Genomic DNA, 19164 nt, shown 5'->3' with positions numbered 1-19164 from the left:
TCCACCCACCTCAGCTATCGCAGTGAGCAGACAGGAGTGTGTCCCTCCTAGCCATCCCGTCAGGCAACACAAAGACAGAACCAAGTGGGGCTCATAGCAGAGACCAGGGTCATACCCTCACATGCCTATGGGGCCCAGGAAGATGATGTCACTGGGAAGTGGCAGGAGTAACAGAATAAGGACAGATGGGGCCTGGGGCTAATGACGCCACTAACACTTCCAATTTTGAACGTCTGTAAAGCACTGAGCTGGCCATACACAGCATCAGATGGGGAGATTAGACAGAGCTCCCTGGGCAGAGAGCAGAGTTAGTAAGAGTTCAGATTTTGGAGCCCTGGTCCCATCCTGGACCCAGTGTCTATCGGCTGGGTGACCAGACAAAGCTATTTAGTCTCTCTGTGCTTCAAATTCTGCATCCGAAGAAAAGGTGCTCCAATAGTACCTCCTTGTCAGTCCACTGTGAGCACAACGAAAAGCCCTTAGCTCTGCGCCTGGTCCACAGTATTATCTGTCACCGTGGGCCACCAGTTTGCAATGCCTGCTGGAGACATTATTCTGGAATTTGTTCTTAAAACCTAATGATACATCATGGCCTTCCCTCAGGTCAATACAGAGAGAGCGGCTCCTTTTCAACAGCTGCCAAATACATCCCTGATGGACGCTCCCATTGTTTCCACCTGTGGGCCACTACAGTGGTGCAGAAAACGGCTTTGTATGGCTTTTTGCACTGGCGCTTGCTTTCTGCAGGAGGGACACCTAGAAGTATGCTGCTAGGTTGCCAGATACAGATATTTTAATATTTATTAGATATTTTCAGATCATGTTCCCCAAAAGTTGGAACAATTCATACTCCCACCAGCAGTGTAAGGGAGTACCCACGTCCCCCACTCACTTGCTAGCACTGGTTTTATCAATCTCGGTAACTTTCTGCCAAATAGAAAGGTGAAAAAGATACCCATTGTTTAAATTTGCATTCCGCTAATGATTATCTTTTGAGACAGAGATTGCAATTTCTTTCTTTCTCCTTTTCTTTTTTAGCAAGAGAACTCCTATTTTTAGCTAAGCACATCTTACACTCGCTTGCAGCTCAGTGTGGCTAAGCTCCACTCGAGGAGATGTAAACATCAGTGCTGTGTGAGACTTTTGCCAAGTGTCTGAAAGGGAACATTTTCCCCCTTCCTCCTTCTGGATTCTGAATGCAGATGTGATGACTGGAGCTCAAGCAGCCATCTTGAATCAGGAAGCGATCTGCTATGGCTGGAAGAGCAGCAAGATATTAGGAGCTGGGTCCATGATGACCTTAATTTCACTGTACCCACCCTATAATACCCAGCTCTTTACTTTTTCACAAGATGAAATAAACCTTTATATGTTTAAGCCATTGTTCTTCATGGATTATCTACTATATGCAACCAAATCTAGTCCTAATTAATACACCTTCTGATCCCCAAAAGTCAAATTGAACCTTTCTCTTTCTGTAACACAAATAAATAACTATGCCTCCATGTTTTATTTGCCCTATGTTTATTTAACTGTCCTAAATAAACTTACTTCCCCACCCTCTCATCCTTTCTCCCAAAGCCTTGGGTTTGCACAGATGGTTTAGAATTTTTATTTTCAGCCTATGATGTTTTCCTTACAGTAGGTCTCCTCTATTTTAAAAGTTTTTAATAACTTAACATACAATAAAAACTTCCATTCACAGTGGCAACACCCATTGAGATTAAACAGTAAGCACTAAAGGGACGGCTCCTCCCTGTTTCCCACACTCTGCCCGTCCCCCCTCCCTATCCCTGCTCTGCTTTAATTGTCCTGCAGCTGAAGAACTTCGCTGGGTATCTTCCGCGGGTACATAACAGATAACGTATGTTCTGTGTCCTCACGTTTGAAATGTCTCTTTTTGCAATGGCCCTGGGTGACCTCTTGGCTGGGCAGAGAGAGGACTGTGGCCCCTCTCCCTTTAAAGTCAGGAGACACGGACCACTGTCTTGCAGCCTCCAGGGTTGCACAGGGGAAGTCCACGGAGAGCTAATTCTCCTTCCTTTGAAAACAACCTGTTCTTTCTTCCTACAAAATTTTAAGATCTTTCTCTTTCTTCTTGGAGTTTAGGAATTTTAGTGGAAAATAGGTCGAAGTGTTGGTCTTAGTGTGAGCTGAATGAATCCACTTAATCTGAAGAATCAGCTCTTTCCTCAACTCTGTGAAATTTTCTTCTCTTGCTTCTCCATCTGTTCCTTTTTCTCCTTCTGGAGTTCCTGTTACTTACATGCCAGGTCTCCCTGGATGAGGTTTCCAAATTTTTCACGTTTCAATTCACTACTTCCCTCTTTATCGTGGCTCTGGATTGTGAGGCCCTTCTTCTCTTTGACCTTTCAGACCAGCTCTCCTATTTCAGTTCTCCTGCTAGTCATTTTTTTTTTTTTTTCCAAGATTTTATTTTTTCCTTTTTCTCCCCAAAGCCCTCCGGTACATAGTTGTGTATTCTTCGTTGTGGGTTCTTCTAGTTGTGGCATGTGGGACGCTGCCTCAGCGTGGTCTGATGAGCAGTGCCATATCCGCGCCCAGGACTCGAACCAACGAAACACTGGGCCGCCTGCAGCGGAGCATGCGAACTTAACCACTCGGCCGCGGGGCCAGCCCCTCCTGCTAGTCATTTTTAAATTCGAAAGCCATGTTTTTTGCTCCAGAAAGACTCTGGTGCCCTTTAATCTCGTCTCTTTGGGGGTCCTCTCCTTGCGCATACAAGCTCTTGTACGTCGTCTCCATTCACCCCGCCTCAGAGGAGCCACCGCTCCGAGCGTGAAGGCCAAGCCTGCGCAAATGTGCTGTCGTTCGTCTCTGCCTGTGGAAGGGAGGGGGCGCAGGTTCCTGTACCCCTGTTTGTGGCAGACCGTGCTTCCGTGGCAGCAGCAAGCCTGAGGCCCTGACGACCTGACAGCCTTTGCTCAGAGGGCCCAAGGGAATCGAGCTGCAAACTGCGATCTTCCTCACGAGACGTGGGAAGGAGGTGCCCTGCACGTTGGGGCCCTGGTGACGACAGGGGAGGCGCAGTCCTCTCCCACCTGCACGGACTGGGGGCAACGCCACCCAGACCCCTTGGGATCAGCGAGAGCGGGCGGTCCCTCCAGCAGCGTGGGCAGCCGGTGGGCAGCTGCAGCCCCTCTTTCATGGAATCCAGCTCCACTCAGACTCGAAAGCAGACAGTGGAGAAACCATTGCTAGAACTAGAGTGATCTCGAGTCAGATCTCAACCCTGTTGCTTACCTGCTGTGTTCCTTCAGGGAAATTACTTCTGAGTCTCAGTTTTCTCAGACGCTCTTACCTTTAAACCAACAGCTATTTCCAGCATCCTCCTTCGCAGAACCATTCCCACTGAAGTGTAAGTTTTAGGGAACTTACTTCTTCTAAGCACTGTATGAATGACTTGTACTGTAGTTAATCATGCAATATCAAGGAAGAATGGGCCCCTGGCAGGAAAGCATCAGAAACTTCACCTCCCGCCTGTTTTGTGATAACAGGTTGACAGAAGGGTAAGGCTACCAGAAGAACTGAAAATATTGCAATATTCCAGCTTTTGACGTTTTTTGTGACTGCTCCTACCTGAACAGAATCTCCTAGGACTCTTCTAGGTAAAGGCTCCGTGCCTCTTTCCCTATTCTTTTATGTTATTTCAAGACCTGAGGGCCATGGCCACAAACCGGATGGATGCCGGGAGGCACAAAGAGATACCATGTTAGTTTCAGGCTAGTACCATTTGTTGAGCACTTACTGTGTATTAGGCACTAAGCGAGGCACAACACGGCATACAATAACGAGCAAGACTTATCAGAGCTTAAAAGAGCTTAAAATCTAATCAAAGAGATAAGGCAAGAGGTACTGGGTGCATCAAAAAAGCACAATGCAATGCAGAATGTGGCCACGGCCACAAGAGGAGGCAAAACAAGCATATGAGGGTTTAAAACAAAGAGAGCTACAGTGAGCTGGGGAATGCAAAAAAGCATTCTTAGAACAAGTGCCAAACAGGGTGGGCAGAATCTCAGGGAGCAAGAACTGGGGGGCGGGGGGGCCTCCAGGGAGAGCAGGGCATGGCAGGGGGTTGACCAGTAGACTGCAGTCTCTTGAAGACAACGACCACGTCTTACTCATCTTCACGGTCTTCCACCCATCCTCCCACGGCCAAGCCTAACTCACAAAACGAGCTGCCCTTTCTGACGAGGGGTCTGAGGCAAGGACAGCTGAACGTGAGGAGCGGAGCTGAACTGGAAAAAGAGACAGGAGACGGGTTTGTGGGGAGGTGCAGGGACCTGACTGAGGTTGAGAGAAAGGAGGTCGCCCAAACAACCCCACCTGTTCGGGAGTCAGATACAGAACATTTGTCTTCTGACCAACGGGAGCAAAAGGATGACAGCACAACAGGGGAGCAACAAGAGGTTTTGCACGAGGAGGAGGCAGAGAGAGAAAGAAAGGAAAAAACCCTTGATGGGAGAACCAAGAGAGAAAATCCTAGAGCTTAATCTGACAAGGAGCCCCCAAAACACTCTCTGCACATGTGGCTCCCTAAGGATGCCTGATGTCCCCAAAGCCATGCCACAGCTCCTCAGCCCAGCAAGGACGAGGTCAGGGCTCCTGACCCCAACACCACCCGGCTCACCTGACCAGCCAGCACCTTTGGGTGCCCATGCAGCATGGCCCTCTGCTCTAGAGGGCACATGCCGCTAAGGCCAGTGAGCCGACTTACCAGGAACACAGGCTGGGTTTCATAATCGCAGGCCAACAGGAAAGACCATCCCAGCACGTCTCTTTCCAAACAGTAGCTGCTGTAAAAGCGGGGGAACAATTCAATTTACATCCACGTTCCATGTGGTAAGAACTCTTTTTCAAGGCTCAGCAAGGTCAGACCAACTATGGTGCTACAAGATCTGATTTCAACCTGTTCTTTGAAATGCTATATACTTTTCTCTAAGATCAATATGTGATATCATCATTAGCCAATCAGGTAGCAAAGCTTGTCCTAAAATCACTGAAGTTAACACACTGCTTTGGTCACTACTCTCCTTTCCCATGGTGCTTTGGATACGTGCTGTGGTAAATCAGCATGCAAGGGTTTGCCTGGGGACCGAACCCAAAGGAAAGCACAGACTCCATGGAAGAATGTTCCGGCAGGCCCAAAGCAATAGCTGAGCCTTAGGCACTGCCCAGCAAGAAAGGAACTCAGGAGTGTCTGCGAGCACATGGCTGTGGAAAAAAGAGCAGGTGGCAAGGGAGGGGCCGCCTGGCTGGCCCCGACACAAGGGTAGCCTCTTGGCAGCCCGCTGGCACAGACAAGCACGCTGCACAGGGCGCCTGCAGAGGGCCCGTCGCTGGTTCGTTTTCTGTCCTCCAGAGCACCCTCTCTCTCCACCCCACACCTCACTTCACAGCTGCCACACCCAGGTGGGCGGCCTCACGACCTCCTTCACTGAGGAAAGTTGGCCTCGGCTCCCTCGGGTCCCTCCTTTAACCTAAATGTTTCTGCATCTTCTCCTGGTCCTCGGCTCCCACCTGACAAAGAGGCATCTGCCTGAGACACCGGGCCAGTCACTGGCTGGGCTTGGGAGTCAGTCGCCCCTCTCTCGCAACCCCAGTCTCTTCTACTCTCTCGGTCCTTCCCTCTGCCTGAGAACCCCTTCCGTTCTCCCCAGCCTTCAAGAAAGCTTCGACCTTGATCTCCAGGCTGCTTCCCATCAGTCACCACTGACTTCCTCACTACCACGCTGTCTCACTACCACCCACTTGCTAACGCCCAGCCTGGCCACTGGGGTCACACTGCTCCCGCTTGGATCACCAAGACCCCCTAATCTTTGAGGCTAGTGGCCTAAGGCTCTCCTACGTCTTTGTAGCTTCTAACATGGTTCACCAGTCCCTCTTTCTGGAAACTCCCCTCTCAACCTCTAATAATGACTTTGTCGTTCTTTTCCTCCTCCCATCTCCTTAGCCTCTTTGGCCAACTCTGCTGGTTCCTTTCTTCTGCTGGTCTCCTTCCTTTTGTCCTCTCACCTTTCAGAGCTTCCTCTTAGGCCCTTCCCCTGGGCCCCTGCCCCCCACCTCCCTCTCCAGCTTCACCACTACCCTCCTCTGTCCCGCACTTCATGCTCCGGCAACAAGGAAACCAACCCAAACACAGAAGGCTGGCGGAACTGCTCAAGGCCCGCCCGCTCGCCGGCCTGCTGCCCGCAGCCACGCCTCTGCTCAGGCTGTCCCCTCCTTACCACCCTGAGCTGCAGCTCACCAACCTTTCTGATCCTTCACTACCAATAGTTAAAAAAAATTAAGCAAGCACCTCTAACATATGTATATTCACTGCAGGTTAAACGTATATTAAAATATATGTTCTAACATACCAACATGTTATGTACTTTATAATATAAATGTTCAAAGGAAGAGATAAAGATGAAATAATACGTTAAAATTATTTTATTTTATTCATCAATACAAATACTTTCATTCTCATTATTAGTAATATTTTTAGTGAGAGCACTGTGATTGATATGCTTCCCGTTTTCAGTGTTTTAAATAAACTTTTTATGGAAGTACAACACAATACAGAAAAGTGCACAGGTCAAAGAATTCCCACAAATGAACATCCCACGTAACCAGCGCCCCGAGGGGGCAAGAGAACACCGCCAGCCCCGAAACCCACTGTGCCCTCTATCACCCCGCCACCCACAAGTAACCACTCTGCGGATTTCCAACAGCACAGATTAGCTCTGTTTTTAAACTTTAATGAATGGGATCATACAGTATATATTTTTTATGTCTGAATGAACATTACGTTTGTGAAATTCATCCCTATTTTTTCACTGAACTGTTGTTTGTTAACTCTTACTGATCACAGTATCCACTGTGGGAGTTCACCACATGTCTGTCCATTCTGCTGATGGACACTGGCCTTGTTTCCAGTCTGGGCCGTTACAGATGGTGCTGGTGTGAACATCCCTGAGCATGCCACTCGGTACACCATTGTCTGCCTTTCTGCTGGGCTGACACCGAGGAGCGGAACTGCTGGGTCGTAAGGCGAGTGTGTGTTCAGCTTTGGTAGATGATGGCAAACAGTTTTCCAAAGTGGCCAAACCATTTTACACTCCCACCAGCAGCGTATGAGAGTTCTGGCTCCACATCCCTGGCAACATTTGATATGGTCTTTTTTTTTCATTTTAGCCATTCTGGTTGGTAAGATATCGCAAAGTAAGTACTACAATCCCTTTTAAAGATAAGAAGAGTGAGATTAGGTGCCTCTCTCAAGTTCACAAACCTAAGGTGAGTCAGAACAGGAACCCATGTTCCGACTCCAAATAGTACACTGCTCCTACTTGTAGCGAAATATTGTGTCCAACATAAACACCCTAACAAGAGGCTAAAGCACTAGTAAAAAGAACATGCTGGGATCGGCCCCATGGCCGAATGGTTAAGTTAGCGTGCTCCGCTTCAGCGGCCCAGGGTTTCACTGGTTCGAATCCTGGGCGTGGACATGGCACCACTCATCACGCCATGCTGAGGTGGCGTCCCACATGCCACAACTAGAAGGACCCACAACTAAAAACATGCAACTATGTACTGGCGGGATTGGGGGAGAAAAAGCAGGAAAAAAAAAAAAGAAGATTGGCAATAGTTGTTAGCTCAGGTGCCAATCTTTGAAAAAAACAAAAAATGCTGTGGACTATGCTGATCCCAACACACCATCATGACAGGAAAGAGACTAAAATGGGCTATCAACGCAGCTTCGAGACACACACAGAAAAATGTCTGGAAATATATGCCCCAAGTGTTAACAATGAGATGATGGCTGCTGATTGGTTTTTCGTCTATCCTTACTTTCTTATTTTCCTACAACTAACATTTAATAATGAGGGAAAAAAGCTGTTTTTTTAAACTGAGATATAATTTATGTACCATTAAATGTACCCTTTTGAACTGTAGAACTCGGCAGTTTTTAGCATATTCACTAAGTTGTGAAGCAACCATCAGGGCTATCTAATTCCAAAAACTTCTCACCATCCCAACAAGAAACCCTGTACCCGTTAGCACTCACTCCCCATTCCCCCCGCTCCCTGGCAGCCACTAATCTACCTCCTGTCTCTACGGATTTGCTTCTTCTAGACATTTCACACGAATGAAATCATGCAGGTACGTGGCCTTTTGTGTCTGGCTTCCTTTCAAGGTTCATCCATGTTGTAACATGAATTAGCACTTAATTCTTTTTTTGTGGTTGACTAATACTCCATTGCATGGATATACCACATTTTGTTTACCATTCATCAGTTGATGGACGTTTGCAGTGGACAGTTGTTTCCATTTTTGGCCATTATGAATTACACAGCTACAAATATGCACGTACAAGTTTTTGTGTAAACACGTGTTTTCAATTCTCAAGGGTACATACCTAGGAGTAGAATTGCTAGGTCATATGGTAACTTGATGTCCAATATTTTGAGGAACTGCCAAAGCTGTTTTCCAAAGAAGCTGCACCCTTTACATTGCCAGCAGCAATGTGCCACCTGCAGAATGAAGGTGTCCAGCAAACCTCTCCAAGGCTTTGTGAAAAGACGGTGCCCAGAGGAATCAACATAAAAGTAGCCCCAGGTACACTGTAGACCTGCACAGCATTTTATGAGCTGGAAAACACACGTGCAGACATACTGGAGGGCATGAGAGCTGGCTTTCAAATCTTTCATCCTTCACACTTGTACAGTTCTTTAGAGCGCAGTGTGTTCACACGCAGGATGTCTGGTTTGAGCTGGAATTTTATTCTGCTTTTTCTGTTAATTATGATTTAATGTTATATCTTCTTTCAATAATCATTTCATTTGTATTCTATTTTATAATCATAATCACAATTATTGAGAAATGATTTTATACTTGAATGGTTCCACTCTCACTGCCAATCCCTCTGCACTCTGACTTGCCCGTTCACGGGTCTTTCATTGTGATTCACTTCTCAGTTGCCAGAGCACGGCTCCCAGTGATTCTTCCTCAGGAATGGTGCGTGGGTGCAGTGAAAGCTACATACAAGGTAGGTCTTTGCACGACTGAAATGAATTTCTGTTACCCTCAAATGTTAACTAAACTTGGCTGAGGATAAAATCCTTGGGTCACAATCATTTTCCCTCAAAACGTGCTCTGCTCCCTTCTGGCCCCCATGCTGTAGACAAGTCTGAGCCCAGTCTAATTTTTTTTTTTTTTTTAATCTAAAGGTTTCTTCTGCCTGGATGCTAATGGCATCCTCTCTTTGTTCTTAAAATTAAAAAAATAAATTCACCTAGATATTCTAAGTGTTAGTTAATTTTTGCTAATGTTGCCAGGTTCAAGATAAGCCCTTGTAATTTAGAGATTCGGGTCCTTCTTCAGTTCAGGAAAATTGAGGATTCCTTCTATTTCACCTGTTCTGGTCTCCAGCCTCATCTATAACCCACATCTGGGGTCTCCTCTGCTGCTCTCCTGTCCCTCCCGAGATCGGCAGTTTGTCCTCCTCCTGACTCCTTGACTTTCTGCAGTTTCATTAATTTTAAATGCCCGCATTATGTGATTTATCTCTTTAGGTTAAGTCTACAAGCCCCTTTTTCATCTCAGTCTGCTGACTCACCATCTCATCTTTCAGAGCATCCAGACTTTCTCCGAGAGGACATGAAGATGATGTTTGAAACTTACTTCAGTTCACAGAGTAAAGGTTTGGAAACTTTTCCCAAAGCCTGTTCGTCCTCTAGTCCTTACACGCCTTGTTTCTCTCCCTTTACGCTGCTGGATCTTTTCAGTGCGTCTTCTCTAGTGTTAGCCTTTCTACGTGTTCATTATTGAATGAGGACAGATGAGTCCTGGCCTGATATGTACCCAAAACAGTGTAGATGGATTCCCTCCGGTCCCCGCTCTATCTACTCTCACAGATTCAGAGCTTCCAGGACAGGGCTGCGGGCTGAGGGCCAGAACCACATCCACTACTCATCATCTGTGACCACTCTCCAGTAAACGCCTTCACTCCTCTTGCCTCAGTTTCCTCTTCCATAAAACTGCAAAGTTGAGCCAATCATTAAATGTCCTTTAGCTCTCCCCACACTTCTATAATACTCTTATACATCATATAGATTTAAAGTTTCATTAGTTTGGAATGAATTACCAAGGGTTCTGCTAAATAAATGTACAAACAAGTAATATTCTATTTCTTAAGACTCACCATACTTCATTTCAAATTAAGCCACAAATATTAAGCTTAGGAAATAAACTTCATTTGATCATGCACAAGAGAAAAGAGAATTCTAAATAATTTAGCAAGAGCTAGCAGCGTACACGCCACCGGGAGGTACTAGCTGTGAGATGTGTACCAGAAAGCAGAACCTACCCGCAGCAACTAAGGTGAGCCTCGCTCTCCCTTTCAGCCCCTCCTGCACCCTGTCATTCCCAGGACCCTCAGTCTTGTCTAAACATTGAAAACCAGGCGGAAAGACTGTGATAACTGACCACGTCATCGCTGGGCCTGCCTTTCCACAGCCCACAGACATTACGAGGGATGACACTGATCAAGAGCTTCCCGCGTGGCACACACTGTGGCAATGCACCCCACACACAGCATCCCATCTCACCCTACCAGCCTCCTGCTGGGAGGCTCCATCCTCCACAGCCTCTGGCATGCCAGCATGTCTTGTAGGGTGTGCCCAGAATGCAAGGTCCTGACCACCCTTTACAGGGCTAACCTTGCGGGATGAGACAATGTCTCCCTTGGGGAGGAAGAGCAGGCTTGCCTTCTGCCTGCGATAAAGAAGCAGGTTCCCAAGCTCAGCGTTTCTCAGCTGTGACACAAAAGCACAGGATCCATTTGGGCCCATGGTATCACCCCTGTGGGACTTGGGGGAATGGAAACTGACACACGTGCTGATGCTTCCGCTAGTGATAAAGTCCTCTGTCTCTGACTCAGGAGTTATATACAGATATCATATACACACACATACACACACACACACACACACACAAATATATAAAGCAGACGAGGAAGGCTCTCCTTCCTAATCCCCCTGCACTCCGATCTCTCTGCAATCCCCCTTCAGAGTTCAGTAGACACCTTCCCATCTTTAACTCTGTTTTTCATCCTTTAACTCAAACCCATCTGGAATCCATTGCAGTATAAGGTTAAGCCTGTCAATTCTTTTCAGCACTGAAATCCAAATCCCCCAACAACATAATCAGTAATCATTCCTTCCCTTGCTGCTGTGTAACTCCCGATGTCTCATGAGTTAAGTTCCTGTGTAAGTTAGCAACAAAGTCACTTCTGTTTCCTTCATCTATTTTCCTGCTTTTATGCAAGCATCATATAGGATTAATAAATTGTTGCTTTATAAAAAGTTCTGAAGGCTCAATCATTTACAGGCCATGTAAGACTGGGCTAATCTCAACCACTCCGAGCTCCACATCTGTGAAATGGGGCTAGTAATAGTGAGGCTGACCCCCAGCAGCCATCCTCCCCTTCTTCCCACGGCTTCCCTGAATATAGATTTCATTTTCTGGCTTCCCTTACTGCAAGGTGTGGCCATATGACCAAGATCAGGCCAATGGGATGCAAGAAGTGTCATGCGGAATTTCTGGAAAGTGGCCCTCAAAGGATGGCATGCAGATGTGAAGACTAGAGTCAGCAGCCATTTCAGGCCATGAAGTGTCCTTGGACTCAGAAGCCATTCCCAAGATCGCCTCATGATTGAACAAGAAGATAGAAGGGCGCATGCAGGCTCTGACCATGTAGGCTCCACACCTACTCTGAGCCGGTTACCTCCTGACTTCTCACACAAAAGAGAGAAATTTCTATCGTATTTACGTCTCTGGTATTTTGAGTTTTCTGTCACTTGTACCCCAACCTACAGAAACGGTTCCCTCATAAGGAGAGTGATAAAGGCTAACGAGACTGTGTATCACAAAAGATATCCCTTTTTATATTCCCCCCAACAAAGGGTCTAGCACCAGTTTTACACATAATAGCAAACTCAAACATCTGTTGAAATGAGTAAGAATCTGGAAGAATGAAGGCAATTTCATTGCCTTACCAAAAAAAAAAAATTTTTTTTACCAATTTATTCTTTCAGATGAACACCACTATTTTATCGTGCTTTATAAAATATCGCACTAGAACTGCATTAAATCTTTACCAACATTTGGAGATATAGTATGGTCACCTTCCCTGGAAAGAGCCAGAAATTGACTGACTGACTGATCGACTGATTGACTTTCGTCCTATCAGTCAAAACACATTTAATAAGAAGCTACTCTGTAACACAAGCCCGGCCATAAAAATGAGACTTTGGAGTTACCAAACAAACATGAGGTAAATAATCTCTAATGCCACCTCCCCGGGTGCCCACCAAAATACTCGCGGAGATAGAGAGGCGAAGAAAAATCTGTGTCATCACTGAAGAGCAAGGCTAACGCGCAACTTTGTCCTTATCGCCCGCTGTGGTTGATCCAGAATCCTCTGGCCTCTCTTCCTCACAGCCAGTGAGACTCCTTTGATCAAGCTTCCCGGGCCTGGTACTTTTTCATTTTCTATCATGTAATGCTTTCTGTGACTCTCCATTGTCATACTTATCTTCTTGGTGTTCCAATCTTTTCACCAGCTGACCTCGTTTTCCCTCCCATATGGTGATGTTCACATATCTGAACCTGTGATTGTTGAAATTCTTCTTTATTTCACACATTTGCTGTATTGGTGGGGTTTAGTCCAGTGGAGACACCTGCAGAGGTACCCGACAATGATGGTATTATCACCATCATCATCACCATCATTTATTGAACCATTACTCTGCAGCGGATAATTTCTACGCACCTTACCCACTGAGTCCTTACAATAATTCTTTAAGGTAGAAATTGTTATCAAACCCATTTAAAGTGACAAAACTGAGGCCCAAAGAGGTTAGATAACTTAACCAAAGACACAAGGTCAATAAGAGCATTCTCACTGGCGATGGCAGGAGTCCTTGGGCAAAGACAGGATCTGAACCCAGCTCAGTTTGCGGAATCATTTCTTTCTGTTCCATCCACAAGAGCTGAACAGCATCTTATGTTCTATACTGGTATACATACTACCGTCTACCCATCTGTTCCCTTCTCTTTGCCTAAGCTTGGGTCTCTCAACAAACATTAATCCCTTTTCTTTTTCCTTTCCTGAGGGGCAAATGGCTTCATACTAGGGTGGTCGGCTGCGGTATGAGAGGCAGTTACTTCCCTCAAGTCACCCCTGATCCTTTCTCACTACTCCTCAGCTGTGGCTTCAGCACCAGGGTCAGTGGCAGCCGGGTCTCTGCCTCTGTGCTACACTCAGAGGTCTCTGGGTTCAGGGTGATACGGACAAGAAGCATGTTTTATCATAGACGAGTCACTCATTGGCTCCCTCAGACTAAAGGCTCTTCACGGGGTTCTGTAAACTGATCTCAGTCAGGCATTTTGGCCTACCAGGGGAATGGACTTCCGCTTTTGCCGATTTAGGACCATCCCTCCACAGCAGTCTGGGTAGATCTCACGTACTCTAACTCTGAGACCCATCCATAAGTTCTGGAAATTCTGCAGCAGGCTTTTCCCTGCTGCCAAAGCTCAGGATACACAGGGAACCAAGGATGCACTCCCAAGTCACAGGGCTCCCACGCCACATTAGTCCAGTCTGAATGGTTTTATCATCTTCCCAGAACTTCCTCCCACGGTTCTCATAGCTGCCTTTCCTAGGATCTAGACACACACCCTTCCCACTAAGGTTGCAGACCCATCCTGAACCCCAAAATGTTGGAAAGGGGCCCCAATTTTCCTGCTTCAGGAGCCAGAGATTTCTGTGCAAAGGACCAGCAGTAGAAGGCATGAGTGGACTGCTTGAGAAGGGAGCTGAGGGAGGCTGCAGGGTCCAAAGACTGTTGTCCAAAGGGATTCCTCGGAGTCTTCTGCATGTGAAAGCAAAGAGAACTCAAACGACCTCTCTCCTGTGAGACCGGCTCTGATTAGTGAAAATAAGAGTGTCAGTGGGGGCACCAGAGCACTCGGCTTCAGGGGGCAGGGGCAGAGACCCTGCGGGGAGAGAGCTGGAGGGGATGGCCCGCCCCCACCAGTTTCCACCCCGTCTTCCTAGGTGGCTCTCCTCACTGACCACTCCCCTTGCCCCTTCTGACTATTGCACAGTGTTCCACCCGCATGCTGGTGCTCCCCAGCAGTCCAGCCAGGACCCTCTGCTCACGACACATAGCCTTCCCAAATAATCCGACACCTCTCCTACCACTTCGGGGGCCAGCTGTATGAGCATGACCCCAAGTCCCTCTCCCTAGAACAGTGGGGCATAGGAACCATCTGTGAAAACTCTTCAACATACAAATGAGCAGCTCTCTCCCCCAAACACCACAGAGGATTCTGATGCTCCAGAGAGTGAGAAGCCCTGCTCTGGCGCAGACCCCTCCCTGAGCTCCAGACGAGCATGCCAGCTGCCGAATGCTGTCCCACAGGCACCCTAAACTCAAAACAGCCAAAAACGAATCCACTACATCCCCCTCCCAACTCAGCACTCCTTGCATGTTCCTTAGCTCTGTGACTGGCCCAGCACCTCACATCACTAAAGTGAGAAACTCTGACATTGCCCTCCCTCTCATGCGCTAAATCTGCAAGGAGAGAGACCGAGGTCTCTCTGGAATGTGCCTTCTCCTCTCCATTCCCACGGCCAGATTCAGGTGCAACAGCCCCCTCACTCATCCAAATGCCAGTCTCCTCCCACAGCCTCCGCCATCCACCCCAGGGTTATAACTGATGGTGTTTCTCTCCTCCTATAACTCCAGATCGATTCTCCACTGACCACAGATTAACATCCAAACTCCTAAGCACTTCCTCCAAGTCCTTCCGAGTACGAACCCCAAACCAAACCACCTTTCTAACCTCACATCCTGCCGGCTCCTCCTGCCTCCCTTCACCATGAGCCCCACACTCCAGCAACACCACACAGCTCACCATTCCTGAGGCACAGCCACTCTCTCCTGCTCCTGCTCCTCTGTACGGTCAGTTTCCTCTGCCTGTGCTCCTGTTCGCCTGAGAAACCGAACATCTATCTTTAAGATCCTGTGAGTTTGGTTCGGTCCCATGAACTTCCATTTCCACTACTGACCACTCTGACGCAGCACCATCGTCATTCTTTACTCCTGCCTGTCGGGTCTGTAGGCTCCTGAGGGCCAGGACTGCAGTGTCCAGACCAGTCCCATGCTCAGGAAATGTTTGCTTCATGAATGAAAATCGCTAATCTGATAAGGGGCTCTTCTAGCCCCCAAGAAGCAAAGGAAGCAGCCAATCATTTTTTTTTTTTAAAGATTTTATTTTTCCCTTTTCTCCCCAAAGCTGCCTGGTACATAGTTGTATATTTTTAGTCGTGGGTCCTTCTAGTTGTGGCATGTGGGATGCTGCCTCAGCATGGCCTGATGAGCAGTGCCATGTCTGCGCCCAGGATCCGAACCGGTGAAACCCCGGGCACCGAAGTGGAGTGCACGAACTTAACCATTTGGCCATGGGGCCGGTCCTTCTGTTACTTCTTGAATTCACTATACCCTTACCCTATCTGGGACCATGACAGATGCAGTTGCCACCTCTTCGCCTGGCTAACTCCAACCCATCTTTCCTCTGGGAAGCTGACCCTCCTAGCCAGGTAAAACCATCCTATTTATGGTTTCTCAGCACCATGCTCTTCTCTTTTGTAGCCTTCGTCAGTGCTGTAATTAATTTTTTGTATCCTTATTTGTCATTGTTTTTGTACTTATTTTTATACTTATTTAGACTTGCTCCTAGATTGTAAGCTAAAAGACAGTAAGGACCAGACTTGTCTCTTTCCTCTACTGTGGCCCCACACTCAGCATAATGCTAGCACTCAACAGGCCCTGAACAAGAACTGGATGGACGGATGGACGGACAGAGATAGACTGGCAGGCAGGTATGTCTGGAAGACAGGGAAGAACACGGAACAGGCTGTCTTTGGTTACTGGTACAATACTTTAATATCACCCAGCTCTCTTTCTCTGACTCAGCCCTCTCAAAGCAATCTCAGATCTTAAAATTGGGGCTTTCCTACTGAAGAAAAGATGCGCACACGCCAGAGACATTCCTACTTACTCGGAAAGCAGGGGTCAGAGCAAATGGACACACTTGGCATTCTGGCTTCAGATCCAGCTATCTTTCTATGACACCGTGCTGCTGTCTCCATTCGACAAGTATACTGGCTATATTGACAAAACTAGCTTCCAAGAATCTCTCAACCTGTAAGCCCCCTAAGACCATGATGAAGCCCCTGAAGATCAATACATGTATTGCAACAGACCACAAGAGGCACTGTCCTTGCTCAACTAGCTTTCATCACTGGACACTGGAGCTGAGCACTAAGCCAGGTCTTAGTTCCTCTTCCCACGCCGTCATCCTGTAGATTCAACAAAGGACCTTGAAGCAGGTTTTCGTCAGAGATAAACGCTTCTTCATGGACGTGGTCTATGAGCAACGTTACATGTCCTGGAGGCAGTTGTTGAGAAACGGCAATACGCAAATGGATGTGCTAAAGTCCATGGGTTTTGCTGGGTGGGGAATCATACCTGAGTATGAAACCCTGGCAAAGTCCCCACCCTCATCTGGAAAGCGGGAAGAGTGGACTCAGTGACCTCTAACCTTCGGGATGGGCTGACGCCGCATCTGATGAGCACAAAGGCCACAGCAGTGCTCACTGCAGAAGTGCCCTGTAGCAGGTTGTCATCCCAGATACATCAGAGAATCACGCTAAGGGAAGCAATCAGCATATTTTCAAAACAGCAAAAGGATGCTACATATCAGTAGGCAAGTAACTTCTAATCTTATCAAAAAGCTTCCCAGGGGCTGGCCCTGTGGCCGAGTGGTTAAGTTCACGCGCTCCGCTGCAGGCGGCCCAGTGTTTCGTTGGTTCGAATCCTGGATGCGGACATGGCACTGCTCATCAGACCACGCTGAGGCAGCGTCCCACATACCAAAACTAGAAGGACCCACAACGAAGAATATACAACTATGTACGGGGGGCTTTGGGGAGAAAAAGGAAAAAATAAAATCTTTAAAAAAAAAAAAAAAGCTTCCCAACAAGAATAATTCTAATCTTAATTATCAATCAATCAGCACATGCATCAATAATGACTACACTTTAGTCATTTTCAAGACAGATTAGGGTCTCCTGGTCCCTAGAATGAAACCAGACCTTAAACCCATCACTCCAAAGTAAACTCGACTCCTCAAATTCAGTTATCAGGAAATTAAACTAAACCAAGAGAAACTATTACTAGTAGCTTTTTTCAATGAATCCATTTCCTAATCTCACCCGTGACTCCCCCAATGTGTGTCAGAAACGATACCTCGCGGCAGCCTGGGGTGTGAAAAGACACTTGAGGAGCCCTCAGCTTCTCCCGTACCTATGTCTTGGGCAATTTGTTTAACCTCTCTGAGCTCCCATTTTCTCCTCTGTACCCACTCGGCAGAAGCAATCTAAGACTGAAAACACAGCTGTCAAGAGACTGTGGAAAGTGCTGAGGTACTTTATAATGAAGGGACCTCAGATCCAACAACCTTCTCATCTCAGAGATTCAGATCAGTCACTGGGCACTCACCATTTACTTCATTTGTTCATTCAACAAACACTTATGGAGCACCTACAATGTACCAGATGCTATGCCAGGCGCTGAGGACCCAGTGGTGAGCCGAGCAGCTGCAGTCCACGGTCTGATGGGACTGCATCAGGGGAGAGAGGCATAACCAACAATTACCCGGACACTGAAGAGCATCCTGTTATACCCCGCAGGTATGCCAACCACTCAGTCTTCTTTCTAAGAGAAATTAGAAGCCACCAAGGGTTTCCAGCAGAGGGAAAGACATACTCAGATCATTCCAGCTGTCCTGCACTAGCCCTGGGCTAGGCCCTGAATACGGTGGGAGGAACAAACGCCAACTCTTACTCTGCAAAGTCTAGTAGGAAAGTCACAAGGAAGTCATCGTTGGTCACGCTGTTATCACACGCTACAGCAGGGTGTAGTGGGAGCCCGGTGGGGACAGTCTATAAATGCTAGTGGACTGAAAGTGTTGGAGATACGGTGTCTAGAGGAAAAAACAAAAGAAAACACAGCTACAGAGAGGACACAAAATAAGAAATATCTTAAAATAGTGAAAATCACTAATTCCACACAAACTCTATTGCCACAAAAAGCCACACAATAAATTCTCCTGAATTTATTAACTTGTTTTCCATAAATATTGAATTATTCAGAAATGTATCAAAAGCACAGATTTCCCTTGACCTAGTTATCCAGCTTATACAAGAGTTGGTGAGAATGACTGCATCCAATAAACACAAATGTAATTGCATTCATTACTCTTTCTTTCATCTCTAATAAGATGATTTTCAAATAAACTTTTGACTGTTGAGGCCAAACATTGAAATTTTTATCTGATTACTCAAGTAATTGTCTTAAACTTATAGTAAAAATATTTAAATTCTAAAGAGGGAAAATATAATGTTGCATTAGTTCATATTAACAACCGGTAATTTACGTGGAATCACAGAACAATGAAACAGAAAGACCTTGGGGAACCAGCCCTCAGTTCCTGGGCCAGCCTGAGACAGGGCCCACCCCGAGGGCGACATCCCCTCTCCCTCACCAGTACCTACTGCTTTCGTGCGAGCTGAGGCTTGCGTCTGCAGTCCCAACGCCGGCTGAGTTCTCCCTGTCACCCTGGGTGCTCCTACTAGTCGCCACCACCAGGTACATCTGAGTTTTAACACATTCCTTGTGTAAAACTGACATAACTTCCATAGGCAATAAATTAACACCCCCCAAAAGCATCCCAAAGCCCTCTAACCAGGGTTAAAAGAGAACATTATTCTAGCTCACGTTTACTGGTGCTTATGATGTGCAAGCACTCTGCTAAGCCCCATTCTGCGTCATCTCTGGGAAGCCTTGTAAGAGCCACACGGAGGTAGGCACTATCACACTTCCTGTATTGGTGAGGAATGGTCATGGAGAGCAGTGGTGAGTCGCCCGAAGCCACAAGGCTTGTGAGTGGTGGAGTCAGGACACAAACCTGCGGTGCCTGACTCCAGCATCTGGGCTTTAAGCACTGCCCTATCCACCTCTCCGATACTCA

General features: G+C 47.0%; 1 protein-coding gene across 49 annotated transcripts in view; it reads right to left on the bottom strand.

Annotated features, from left to right (window-relative positions):
- Positions 1 to 19164, bottom strand: part of RALGPS1 (Ral GEF with PH domain and SH3 binding motif 1) — a 309385-nt gene that overhangs the window by 246167 nt on the left and 44054 nt on the right. For 3 of the 49 annotated variants that reach the window (XM_070595479.1, XM_070595487.1, XM_008511629.2), the window contains exon 1: positions 4739 to 4812. The exons of 45 other annotated variants lie outside the window; for them this stretch is intronic. The gene's annotated coding sequence lies outside the window, so the exon portion shown is untranslated. Of the gene's footprint in view, positions 1 to 4738; positions 4814 to 19164 lie in introns of those variants that run through there. One more of the 49 variants, XM_070595500.1, reaches the window with a different exon arrangement.

The sequence above is a fragment of the Equus przewalskii genome, chromosome 26 (genome assembly GCF_037783145.1).
Source record: "Equus przewalskii isolate Varuska chromosome 26, EquPr2, whole genome shotgun sequence".
NCBI classification, from domain to species: Eukaryota; Metazoa; Chordata; class Mammalia; order Perissodactyla; family Equidae; genus Equus; species Equus przewalskii.
Note: the sequence above shows the minus strand (reverse complement) of the source record. Positions and strands in the feature narration are given on the sequence as shown.